Here is a 13,450-nt window from a genome sequence, read left to right on the forward strand (position 1 = left end):
ACTCCGATTTGGTCCCAAAATATCACTTTTGAAAATTGAAGACGTCCCCTACAAATCCTCAAAATGAATCTTCCTCAAAATATACCATCTTGACCTCCAAAATACCCAAAACATCCAAAAACGTTAATCTGGGAAAGCTACGCGCTGGGCCTTAATTTCATCACCATGGTCAAACGGCTTGGTAGAAAAATCTAGAATTTTGACACAATCATCTTGAAAGGCACACAAACATATGCATAGGTTTGATTACTTTTTGCTCCAGATGAAGTCGAATGTCCTATATTAAGAAAATAAATCAAAGTATCAAAATTTTACCAAAATAACAAATAAATTAATACTAAAAATAGGACAAAATATATAATAAAATATCGACTCATCAAAAACCCCTTTGTGCCTAGTAAAGAAAACTCGACTTTGCATGAGTATCAATGTATAATAGCACTTGTAGCACACTGATTTTTGCTTGATCAAAATCCCTTTGTTCGTAGACAAATTAAATTGTTTCTAACAACATAAGCATGTACTTCCTCCCTGACTTTCAGATTTGATAATTACGATACTGTGGGAAGAATACTTGACAGTGTCACAGTATTTGGTCTACAAGCGCATGCCTGCATTACGCGAATTAAATTTAATGCCTCTTTGTGCCGGTCATTAAACCAGAAATCACAGCATTCTAATTACTTAACTTTGGCGTCTTACTATCTCGAAAAACAACTACGGATTTGTCAACACACCCATGAAACATGTACCCCGAAACTAATGACCCATAAGTGACCTCATCCTTTTCACTCATCTCATCAAATAATTCTTGAATGAGATGTAGAACACTGGTTTTTGAGTTTTTATTTCTAAATGGGTGTAAAGATAAATTTATAAATTGAATTGGGTTTGTGAGGGTAATTTAGGTAATAAATTTGGGTTTAAAGAGATATTGATAATTTAATTAAAACTAATATGAGTGTACAAAGTAAGTTGGATGTAGAAAGAGGTTAGATGGATTCAAATAAAATTTCCCTTTTTGTAATTCTAGTTTTCTAAATATTTCCGAGCCTCCAAGATAATGTGGGTTTGTGACATGATAGATCTATTTTATTTTTATTTTTTATAACAATATATTTTTCACTAATAAGTGGGGAAGGATGATAGATCTATCAAAACTGTAAAAAGTTTACCAAACGGGTTTACTGTCATTGTCATTCCAAAGCAATAATGCATTATCATCATTGTCACTCAATATATGTATAATTTTCTTTTTGGTCATAAAAGCTTTTTCTCCCATTAGGTGAGAGTTATTCTCTCGTGCTGAGAGTCTTTTTCACTTTGTGTGAGTGATCTTTAATCCTTTGCTTCATTTAAGCGTTGACTCTAGCAATGGCGAGGGTCGGTGGCAACCCGTTTCTTTCTTCTTCCTTTATTCCTTACCTCATTTCTTCTACCCTCATTTCCTTCTTTGCCAATCTGTGTTTTACCTTATTTTTCGACCTGGTTTTCTTCTTCCTCTTCATTTAATTGACCTTAATCCTCCATCGACAATCTCCCAATTCTGACCTTCCTTTTTCTCTTCTCCATGCTGTTGTTCCACATCCATGGCTCTATCTAGTTTGTTTTCTACTTGTCCCTAGTGGTTCCAGCTTCTCTCAATCCCACATATTCCTGGATTTACAATTGTTTCTTTTCACCACGTTTTGCCGCTTTTTTGGAAGGTATGTAGAGTTTTAGTTCGGGTGTTCACACCACCACCTTCCATCTATGTGGTTTTTTCGACACTCTTACTTGTGGGATGTATTTTCCAATAGTTTCCTTTCCCTTGTGGTTGCAAATTTGAGTTTCCTGGTCTGATGGAGGGAGGAATCTTTTTTTTTTTTTTGGGGTAAATAACACAGAACTACCTCAACTATTGGTCATTAACAGTTTCATACCTCGTCTTTAAAAAGTTTCAATGTCATACCGTATCTTCGAATTTGTTGCAATATCATACCTTCCGTTAGTTGTCTATCAATTCCTCTGTTAAATGCTGATGTAGCACACTCTTTATTAAAAAAACTAATAAAATATTATTAAAAACTAAAAAAAAAATCATTTAATATTTTTTAAATATTACAATAATAATTAATTAAAGAAAAGTTATTTATAAAAAAAAATAAATAAATAAAACCCAAGTTCGCCTTCCCCCCACCCCCTGCAACCTAGAAAGAAAGAAGAGAGAGAGAGAGAGAGAGAGAGAGAGGAAAAAAAAAAAAAACCATCTTCATCTTCCTGACCCCCCATCCCTGCAACCCATCCTTTTCTTCCCCCTCCCGTCTTCCCCTTCCCTCTTCCTCTGCACCTACCCTCTGCACCCTCCTCTACACACCTCAATCTTTAAATCCATACTCATTCCCCCCATTTTCTCCATGCCCAATTTCTCCACTCGCGGAATGGGCGGAAAACGAAATCTGGGTTGCAGGGAAAGGGGGTCGGGGAAGATGAAGATGGTTTTTTTTTTTTTTTTTTTTCCTTCTAGGTTGTAGGTAGTGAGTGCGAGGGTGGGTGCGGAGGAGGAAGGAAGGGGAAGACGTGAGGAGGAAGAAAAGGGTGGGTTGCAGGGAAGGGGGGTCGGAGAAGATGAAGATGGGTTTTTTTTTTAATAAATAACTTTTCTTTAATTAATAATCATTTTAATATTTAAAAAATATTAAATGAATTTTTTTTTTAGTTTTTAATAATATTTTTTTAGTTTTTTAATAGAAAGTGTGTCACGTCATAAGCCACGTTAGCATTTAACAAATGAATTGCAAGACAACTGACGGAAGATATGACATTGTAACAAATTTGAAAATATGGTATGACATTGAAACTTTTTAAAGACGACGTATGAAACTGTTAATGACCCAATAGTTGAGGTAGTTTTGTGTAATTTACCTTTTTTTTTAATACATCTATATTTTTACACTAGGAGGAGGTGAATTTTGGTTAAACCACATAATAGGTAGTCTAATTTGTTATCGGATTCACTTTTCATGAAATTCGAACCTAATACCTCTCACTTTTAAATGAAAAAGAATATTACCAGACCGTACAATACACAACTAAACTAGAACATAGTGAAAGTAAATTGCTATGGTTAAAACGACTGTTTCCTTTTGCGCGTCAGTTGGAGGTTGCCTGGATATATTGTAATCATATATATTTCAACATCAATAAACCAAACCTCCTCAGCTGCACCTTCATAAATACGGTACTTCTACTACCCTTTCACCATCCAGTTCTTTATTCAAACTCTCTCTCCTCTCTCCTCTCTCTCTCTCCCCAGCAAAGAAACCAATTTCTCACCTTTTTCTTTTTTTTTTCTGCAGGAAAAACCCATCTCTGATTTGCTTTGCAAGACTACTGCAACATCTCTCTGTCTGTCTTTGCAGCACATCTTGTTCTTGTGCAGTTTGTAATTGTTGTACTTGCAGCGGGTCAAATATTTGAATATGTACAATTTTGGGGATGAATTTACTATAGAAAGCTACAGAATCCCATGGCTGGTATGGATCCAGGTGATGGTGATGGTCTTCCTCCTCATCCTTCTCTACTGCTTCAGCTTATTAGTCATAGATCTCTCCAATGATGACATCACGACCACCACCACCAAACCTTCATCTTCCACCAGTCGCTTAGTTTCCGATGGCACCGCCACCTCCACTACGCTTGTCACCAACGGCCTGCAAAATTCCCAGGTACGGAATCTGGATCTTCTTCCCTCAGTTGACTTCTCCGTGTTCCTTAATTACTGTTTTATACTAGTTTTGCCTATCTTTTTGGATATTTCAAGAGTTGAATCCCTTCTAATGTAACAAAAAAGAAAGAAAAGGATGATAGAAAAAGAAAGATCCCTAATCATGGAGAGATTTCTAATCAGTTTTACTGCTTCCTTATTTTGAACTGATTAGCCTAAACTCAAACTGCCTAATCCGTTGTACCATGAATCACAATTTCACCGGCACATCGTATTCAGATCCAATAATACAACGCCATGATGAAAAACTTACAATATTACTGTTTTTACTTTTTCTAATTTCGGTGGGGTGGGTGTTAAAAGACGTGGAAGTTTCATTTTGTGCGCTCGCCATTTTTATTTTTCTTTCTGCAAAAAAGAATTAATTACTGGTTTTGTCACGACAATCTATTATTTCGAAGTTAAAAAGATTCGACATTTGAACTTTTTCTGACAACCATCATATAATTTATTAAAAAAAAAAAAAAAAAAAAAAAGATTGGGCGAGTCACGTGTACTTCATTCGAAAAATGCATAATTATATGTTGAACATGGAAAAATCACCATTCATAACGTTTCGTCGTCTAGTTTGGTTTGGTTCCTTCTTCTTCTTCTATGGTCACTCTAGACTCTTTTTTTTTGATATTCCACAAACATTTTGAGGCAAATTTCTTGTTAATGATGGAGCTATTTATATTATAAGTTATTATGTAATAGTTTAAAAATAAAAATCAATTAAAACTAGAATTGTTTTAGCAATCAACTACAGATCGTACTATAAAGCATTGTGAACTATTTATTTTTTATAATTGATTGACAACGATTTGAAGTAATTTTTTTTTTTATATAAAAAGGAGATTTATATAAGAATTTTGAATATTTAACGTTTTCAATCACAAACAAGAACCATCCAATAGAGGCCACAAAATGTTTGCGCTTCAAATCTTTGAGTGGCCCAGTTAAACTGCGGTGTCTTACCTTTTTCATAACGTACATTTTTTTTTCTTCAACATGTGCTTATATTATTATCACGAGATGTCATCGATTGGTGTATTTATGTCATATAAGTTGCATTTTTGGTAAAGAAATTCAATCACAATGGGAGGAATGTTCAGAGCATGCCACCATAAGCTTGGTAGTTTGTTTCTCATATTTGTTTAGATCTTTTCCAAAATATAAAGTTGATTGAAATTCTTTTATTACGTAAAACAAAATGTCGCGTAAAAGTCTGGATAATATCTAAAAATCACAAACCATAAACCATCATGGAGTGGTCTAATAATTGGGGGCTGGTGAATTGTTATGTTTGATTTCTATTGCTCATGATTTGCATGATGATGGTCAAGAAAAGTAAAATGTCTTTGTAAGTCACTTCTAGCTTCAGAAGAGTGGACTGTTGTAGCGGAACTACCGGCTAATTCTTTTCCCTTCTATTTCCATCCCCTATTTTCATGTTCTTTATTTTGTCTTTAGCTTTCTATAAATAAATTAATATAAGATGTTAACATGATTTAATTGTGATTGTTCAAATAAAGGAGAAAGAAAGCGAAGAAAAAAAAAGAGGGGAGATAATTTTATTTCAAAAATAACAAACTATATCGACATGTTACATGGGGACTACTTAAGCAAGGCACGTGAGTGCAGTGCAGGACAGGCAACAGCCGTCTGCATTAACCACAACCCACGAGGATAATTTATAAATTGATTTTTGTTTTATGTTTTCTATGTTTTGGGTTTGGAGAAGGGATTTATATTTTCTCTGAGTTTAGGAGGCTGTGCATCTTGAGCAAATTATACGGTCTGTAGAATTTTGATCAAACGGTTACAATTATTATAATTTTTAGAGGGATTCTTTATTTGTAACCGTTGAATCAAAATTTAATGATCCGTGTGATTTGCTCAAGAGGTTTAGCCTTCTAAACTTAGGAGAGGATCCAAATCCTTGGAGATGAATTATAAACTACTTTTGTTTGTAGTTTTCCATTTCTCAGATATCAACGTCCTCATCCTTCATGACCTGGGTCTGTGATAACTTCTTCAATTATGTATATTTTTTAGTTTGAAATATTATTAAAAAAATTCTCATTGTTTATATCTATACATACAAGAGTTAACAAAATTTGTTAAAATTATGGGTCGTTTGATAATTATTTTCTTTTAGTTTTTTATTTTTATTTTGTTCACTTATTTTATTTAAATTGAAATGTTATTTAATAATGACTTTCAAACAAAAAACCAAAAGCTATTTTTTTTTAATTCTCAAAAATTGATTTCAATTTTTAGGTTTTGGTAGTCAGTTTTCATTTTTCATTTTTTTGAAAATTGTAAATAGTTATAAAGAAGTTTTAAAAAATAATGAAAACTAAAACTAAAGGGGCAATTAGATTGCCATATTTTTTTTTAATTTTTAGGGTTTTTTTTTTTTTAATAAAAAAATTGAAAACCCGTTTGGTAATTACTTTCAGTTTTCAACTTTTAAATAATGAAAATTGAAAACATAAAGTTTTTTGTTTGGTTTTTAAAATTTGACTTTATGTTTTCAATTTTAAGTTTTTTTAAAAATTAAAAAACTGAAAAGTAAATGGTTATCAGACGTCCAAAATTGAACTGGTGAACAAAAAATGCCATAAATAATGAGGCTAGAATAAGATTTCATCTCACAAAGTTTTGTTCATGAATCATTTTGCAGGCTAGTTATAATAAAACATGTTTTATTTGAATAGCTTGTGTTGGGATTAGAAATTAGGTAATTACATGTACGAATAATGAGAGTTTGTAAGATTTTGGCAGGTAGGAGAAATTATAAAAGGGGAGATAGTAACAAGCACAAGTAGAACAATGAGAAGAGAGGAGATAGTAGAAATGGAGGAGGCATCAGCAGCAGCAACCCACATATACTTCCACCCTTGCGACTATTTTAGGCTGGCAAGAATTGCATTTCTCAAATGTCTAGGGTTTGACTCCACCTCTGAGAGTTCTTCAACTCCACAAAGAGGAAAGACAAAAGAAACTTGACATGAATTTTAATGTATCTTCATCTTGTCTGCTCAACTTGAAGCAAACTTCACCAACAGGCAACAGCCGTAGATAGAACTCACGACGGAGTTGTTTACAGTGTTCTGTATATCCGAGCATGTAGGAGCTCTTCCAGATCAACGGCAAGTATCATTCGTCGGCGTCAATTTGTTCGCTAAATTGGAAATTGGATTAAGGTTATTTTTTGACGGATACATCTGTAACTCAAAGGATTTAAGTGATGGGGCGGAACAGTTGTGTTTAAAGTTTACCTTTGAGCCTCCACTAACATGATGTATAGCTAATTGCCATCCAGATTGTGCTACCAAATAATTAATCTTTTCTAATCAGAAGTGAACAAATTCAAGCAGAGCTGGCCCCAAGTTAAAAGGCGAACAAAGCATGTGTCTTGAGTAAGACATGTAATTTGTCTTACTTCGAGTCAACCCTATTTTCTATGTAACCTAATTTTATATGCATCTTTAAAAAGTTCATGTTTGCTACTTAGTATTATGGTATAGTGGTATTCATCTTCATTTGTAAGCGACAAGTCTTAGGTTCGATTTTTGCCAAAGGCGAATTTAAACCAAATTATTGCTATCTCATTATGAGGCTAAGCCTAACTCCTCCCACTTAATGTAATAATATCGTTTGTTAAAAAAAAAAAAAAAAAAAAAAAGAAAAAAAAAAGAAGAGGTTCTTGTTCGTTGTATGTGTATGCACAACAAATAAGTCGGGTGGCCATAAAAGCTAAGAAATTGGGCTAAACTGAATGAAAAAACTCCAGAAAAAAAATCAAGGTGACAAAAATTCAGTCAAACTCAGACCCAAACAAAATTGAACCAACAGAACCGATTTTAGCTTTTGCTTTTACTTGCAAAGAGCATGTCCAAACTAAATGGAATCGACTATATTGTTAATGCGGGGTCCTTTTTGACCGCAAAGAGGCCGAAATGAACATTGGTCCAAAGGAAGAAAGGCCAAGGCCCAACAAGATTGGGAAGGATGATCCTGAACGCTACAGATGATCGGTCGGGGTCTAGATTGTCTGCCAACAACAAAACCGAGCGCTTCCTCATAAAGTACTTTCCAATCATCGGGAGCAAGTTGGTGTATTGATAATTTTACAACGTGAAGTTCTAAGGACATGCATACTCAGGCATCAACTCTAGGGCACATGGCGGCTATTAAATAGAACAAAAGCCTATGAGGGATGTAAAGGCTGACAGATTAAGGACTCGAGTGTAGATTCCCACCAACCCCAGAGGCTGAGCAAGGCGCTTGGTACGCGTGGTTCAAGAAAACATGCAAGTGGACTTGAACGGATGTCACTTAGTTTTCACGGGTCAACTAAAGAATGGAGGGGCAGCTAGCAGGTCAAGTCTATGTATTTGGCACATTAGTGCAAAGACAGAGGAAGACTCAAACCCAGAGACTTGGGGTACATTGAGGGCCTATATAAAGAGGATGAGTACTCTTTAGAACGGGTTAGACGAATTAAAAGAGAAAGTCAGACAAATTAAAAGAGAAAAGAGACTGTATTGAACTGAGAGCTATTTGTAACCTTTTATTCAATATGTTGATGCACAAAATCAGTGAAAACTTCAAAACAACGTAAAGTGTCAAGTTTGTAACCTTCGCTCGGTTGCTCCGATCACCTAGTAAGGATCTATGAGCTTTATTTTGATGTTGACATGTGTCAAGCTGTGATTGACCGCCTGGTTGGAGGGAAACTCTTGTGCTTCGGTAGGGGTGCCTTATCATGAACCCTTCAGTGGATCCTTAAAGGTATGAAGTTGACCGGTGCTTGGTAGTTTTGGGATTGGTCAAGTATGGTACAAACACAATATATACGAGAGATTCAGTGGACGTAGCCCAATTTTGAGGGGGTGAACCACTTAAACGTTGATGTTCACTTCTTATCAATCCAACACTGAGACCCCTAAGGATTGACACACAACCATACTAATCTTTGTTAGCTTCTCCAGATTTGAGCGTTAACATATATTGCTTTACCTTTTTTTTATTTTTTTATTTATTTTTATTAATCTAATTCTTTAGGCCTTAGTTTTATGTAAATACTCATTTATATACAATGAATGAGAAAATAGATATGGAGTGCATGCATGATGAAGCTTTTAGAGTGCTAATAGCATCTCTCATTTTGTAAAATATAATATTATAACATATAAATGCATGGACTAGTTGCTGCTTCTTCTTTGTTTTTCAAGAAGTACTAGGGAGACTAAATTTTGTAAAATAAATAATATGGAAGTTGATAAATACTAGGGAAACCAAATTTTGTAAACAAAATAATGTGGATGTTGATGATTGGATTAGTACTTAAGTGTTGATTAATGTGCTTATTTCCTATTGGTGACGCATTATTTGGTTTGCAAATTTGGTTTAAAATTTGGTCTCCCTAGCATTATCCTTAGATTATTACTTAAGCATTGATGAACATGCTCATTTTTATTGGTGACACATCATTTAATTTGCAAATTATGTCTATAAATTTAGTCTCCCTAGCATTATATAACTACCACTTAAGCATTAAGGTATAGCCATGTGGCAAGATTTCTCTACACTCGTTTGTATAACTTTAATTAGGAAAATGCTAAGGAGACCACATCTGATATGGCAAGTGAAGTGCACATGCCACATCGGATGATATATAATATTGTATAAATATGTGATCTCCCTAGCATTACTCCTATAATTAATGTGTGACTCATGGGAATGGATACGTGACACCCTTTTTTTTACACAACTTATGACACATTTTTTGGGGGCTCACTTCATAATGTGTGACAACCCGTCCCTAATTTTGCGATAATATAAATTTTAAAAGTGTGAATTGATGAAAATGCTCCTAGGGGAAAGGATTTTGACTTCTGTTGACTATTGTTTAGAGAGACGTATGACTCATTCTTTTAGCATATTTGCATAGTACTCGTCGATACGAGCGTGTAAACGTAAACGAAATGTAATTTGAAGTTATAACGAATGAGTTACTAACGTAATTTGGGGCATTCTAGTAAATTTAACCTTTACTCTAGAAGGCTCCAAATTTTCAGGAGCAATGTGATGTGTCACATGTGTGGTTGGGATGAAAGGAAAGAAGAGAAATGAGAGAGATGGACAACTGAGATGAAGGGGACATGAGAGAAAATGAGGGATTGGGGGGCTGCCCAATCAGAAACGAGAAGGGAGGGGAAAGGAGAGAAAAGAAAAAAAAGAAAAAAGAAAAAAAAAAGGGAATTGGATCCCTTTGAAAACCTGCAACCCGACCCGAGTTTCGACGACTATCCCAATGGTTTTCCATCCATTCTTCTGGCTTTCCTCAACCTCTCATCACCACCATCACAGCATCCCATCATCCCATTCTAGCCAAAATCAACAAGAATAGGTTAAGATTTCACGAAGTTTGAACCTGTGGGTGCCACGGAAACCCTTGCCCGAGATCCACCAATTTTGAAACGATTCCATTCAATTACCACCACCAAAACACTCCTCTAGAGGTCAGGAACAAAGCCCAAACAGGTTTGACTGTGGCGGAGCACCAGAGGTGATGGATTGAAGCCACCAATTTCTTTGGTTTCCGGCGAGTTTGAGTGAAATTAGGGATTTTCCTGACCAAATTGGACTTCGACACAGGTATAAAACTTACTCTACTCATTGAGATCTTCATTTCTATGAAATTTGGTAATTTTTTGAAATAGTTGATTTTTCCAGCGAGTCGGGGCGGCTGGCTGTTGCGTACGGCGGCGCGAGGGCTGAGACCCTACATGACCATCCTAGACTATTTTGATGACCCGATTCCATAATTCACATCCGTTTAGTGAAATCCTGATGTTTTAATATAGTTTCGTAGTGGACCGCCTAGTTGGCCGCCATTTGGTTATTATATGAATGAACGATCCGACCGTTAGATCTGTACCAAACTTTAATACATGATAATACATAATATTTTTTGACATTAGGAACTTACGGATCAGGAATCCGACTTATGGATCTTCCCGAATTGAATTTCTAAAGTTTGTAAAATCTAACGTTGACTGCCACTTGAATTTGTAATTGGCGAAGATCTAACCGTTGCATCGTAAAAAAGTTTTAGTATGTTGTTCTAGAAGCATAGTGTGGACTTTGGGAAGATATGGATTGGAAATCCATGTGCGGATGTTCCAAATTGACTTGTGTAGGGTTGTGGACCTCACCTTTGATAAAGACTTGACTTTTGGATAATATGCTACAAATTGATCTTAAATATTAAAATCAGTATTACTAGAGACTATGTAGGGTTTAGTGGGCCTATATTGATTAGTGAGTTGTCCCAGATAATATATACATTGGTTGACTTTTAGGATTAACCGTTGACTTTTTGTAAAATTAGTGTATTTCGACGCGCTGATTTCGAATTCGCCGCCCGTTTTTTGAAATTTGACCATTTTAGGATAGTTCCTTTATTAGCCGTACTTTGTACGAAAACGCGTAATTTCATTAGCACGTTATATTTACATATCTTTGAGTGGGTCTTTTCTTTATATATATATATATATATATATATATGGGTTAGTTTTCATATATACAAGCATTAATAAATTCTTTATGCAATTGCCATGATTAAATTAATGTTTATAAGAAATACCTTATTATTGGTTAATGATGAAATAATCCTACGGGATGCATATGTAAGCTTACTATGAGGAGATGCCTTGATTATATTTATTGTCATGAAAAGTACGATATTGATTAGAATTGTTGAATGGTTGTGGCGCGACTATATTGATGTTATCTACTCATCGTTTGCTACACTGGTGTTGGTACTCGCCCGGGCTAGGGCCAGTCTTTCACATGTATGTGCATATCGCACTGTACGCTCACTTTGGATCCATTGTATGTGCCAGTCCTGTCTTACAAGTTTCCATAGGCAACTCCGACTCGTATGTACTGTGCATAGCGCCAGTTTTCATGTGATTGTAGTACTAGAGCATATATTATTATTACACTCAGTCCTGTTCATGTCAGAATACCTCTGCATGAACTCGTGTGTTAGCATGTGTCGATGAGCACCCGATATAATATGTTGCTTATGTGAGATTTTGTGATTATGGATGTCATGCCTTTATTGACGAGATATTGTGCCGTAATGAATTCTTGAGATTTTGCAGGCTACGGTAAATATTTTCTTACCATACGTAGTATGTGTATTTTGGAAACTATACATGTTTTATAGCGAGGGGTTATTATGTTTTCGAAAAGGATTTTACAAAGATTTGTTTCTAGGCCCACTTACCCTTGTTTTTCACCCCTTCAAGTTTTATTGCTGAGCTTACATGTCGACGAGGATTCTTGGCAAATCTTGGTGTAGACGATTACCTTCAATGGTATAATTCTCACCCTATCTTACTATTATGTACTTATGCTTTAACATCATGTGGGAAATGGGTTCATTCCCTCTCACTGCGTACTCTATTACTTAGGCACCTTTAGGTTTAAGTTTATACACATTTTCCACATCATTACACTTTATGGCTTCGTCACCTTCTAGGTATCGGCTAGCATGGCTCGGTTCAGAGTTCAAGTGGACATTCCGGGTTGGAGTGTGTCAGTTTGGTATTAGAGTATAAGTTTGGGCAGTATTGCGTTCATCACACGCATGATGTAAGCATTCTCGGTTCTTGAGCCTAATGTTCGAATCTTGCCACCTTGTCGAGCACGAAAAATATGTTAGCTTTTTCTAAGTTTTGAGTGACTTGGTCGACTTATCGACCTTTTAAAGGAACAATTTGGCAACCACCTCTAAATTTTAAATGAAGAATCTCCCTGCCAAGGAAAAATCCTGAATTGAGGCAAGTTGATGGCCCTGAAGTAAGGCTAATGTATCGATAATTGTGTGCCACCAGAGTTTTACCAATCAATCCCATTACCATCTAGTTATTTCTACCAACCATTCCAAGTTAGGAACCAAGGATAGTTTTGATTCCACGACAGCATCTGATAGCACACCATCGATTAGAATTCCTACAAAAGTTTACTTCGTCAAGATTCCAGAATTGTCTTGAGCGACAACCTGGTACTAAAGTGAGCACTCGATGGGGGGAACATCCAGGAGAAAATCACTTTTGGTCCTCGATATCACTAATCTTCTCAAGTACATTAGCTATAATTTTGAATCTTCAGGAGGAAGATCGAGTTACGTTTAATCCCATCCTAAAGTAGATTATTAGCAAATTCCTTTTCCGGCCTTAGGACGTACCAACCAATACTAGTTTCCCGAATTTCTTTTGGTGATGTACTCGTCATTTCGACGAGAATAGGCATAGGTGTACGAGTTGTTATACTTACGGGCAGTAGAAATCCCTGAAGTAGTAAGTATTCTTTTTCCCTAGAATCAATGAAACAACCTCACCGGACCAGTTCATTACCAATCGTCCAAAACCATCCACTCGAGCTGGCTCTAACCTGTAATCAGCCTATAGTGGCGCTACTAATTAACGACATCAGCCGATATTCTGGAATTTTCAACCAGTATTTAGGCGGTATGATTTCTGATACCGGGTACATGTACTAGTATTTGGGAGTGATACCTTTATGCCAGAACGCTGGTTTACAATTTCAAGGTAACGAACAATATCAAAATATCATAATTGTGTTAATTAGCGGCGCGACTGATAGACTGATTAGAAG

General features: G+C 35.7%; 1 long non-coding RNA gene across 1 annotated transcript; it reads left to right on the top strand.

The window, feature by feature from the left end:
* Window positions 1-3,286: 3,286 nt before the first annotated feature.
* On the top strand, window positions 3,287-7,031 carry LOC137721215 (uncharacterized). The gene is made up of 2 exons (XR_011066615.1): window positions 3,287-3,707; window positions 6,536-7,031. It is a non-coding gene; the product is annotated as an uncharacterized lncRNA (long non-coding RNA).
* The last annotated feature ends 6,419 nt before the right edge of the window (window positions 7,032-13,450 follow it).

This window comes from Pyrus communis, chromosome 16 (genome assembly GCF_963583255.1).
Source record: "Pyrus communis chromosome 16, drPyrComm1.1, whole genome shotgun sequence".
Classification (NCBI taxonomy): domain Eukaryota; kingdom Viridiplantae; phylum Streptophyta; class Magnoliopsida; order Rosales; family Rosaceae; genus Pyrus; species Pyrus communis.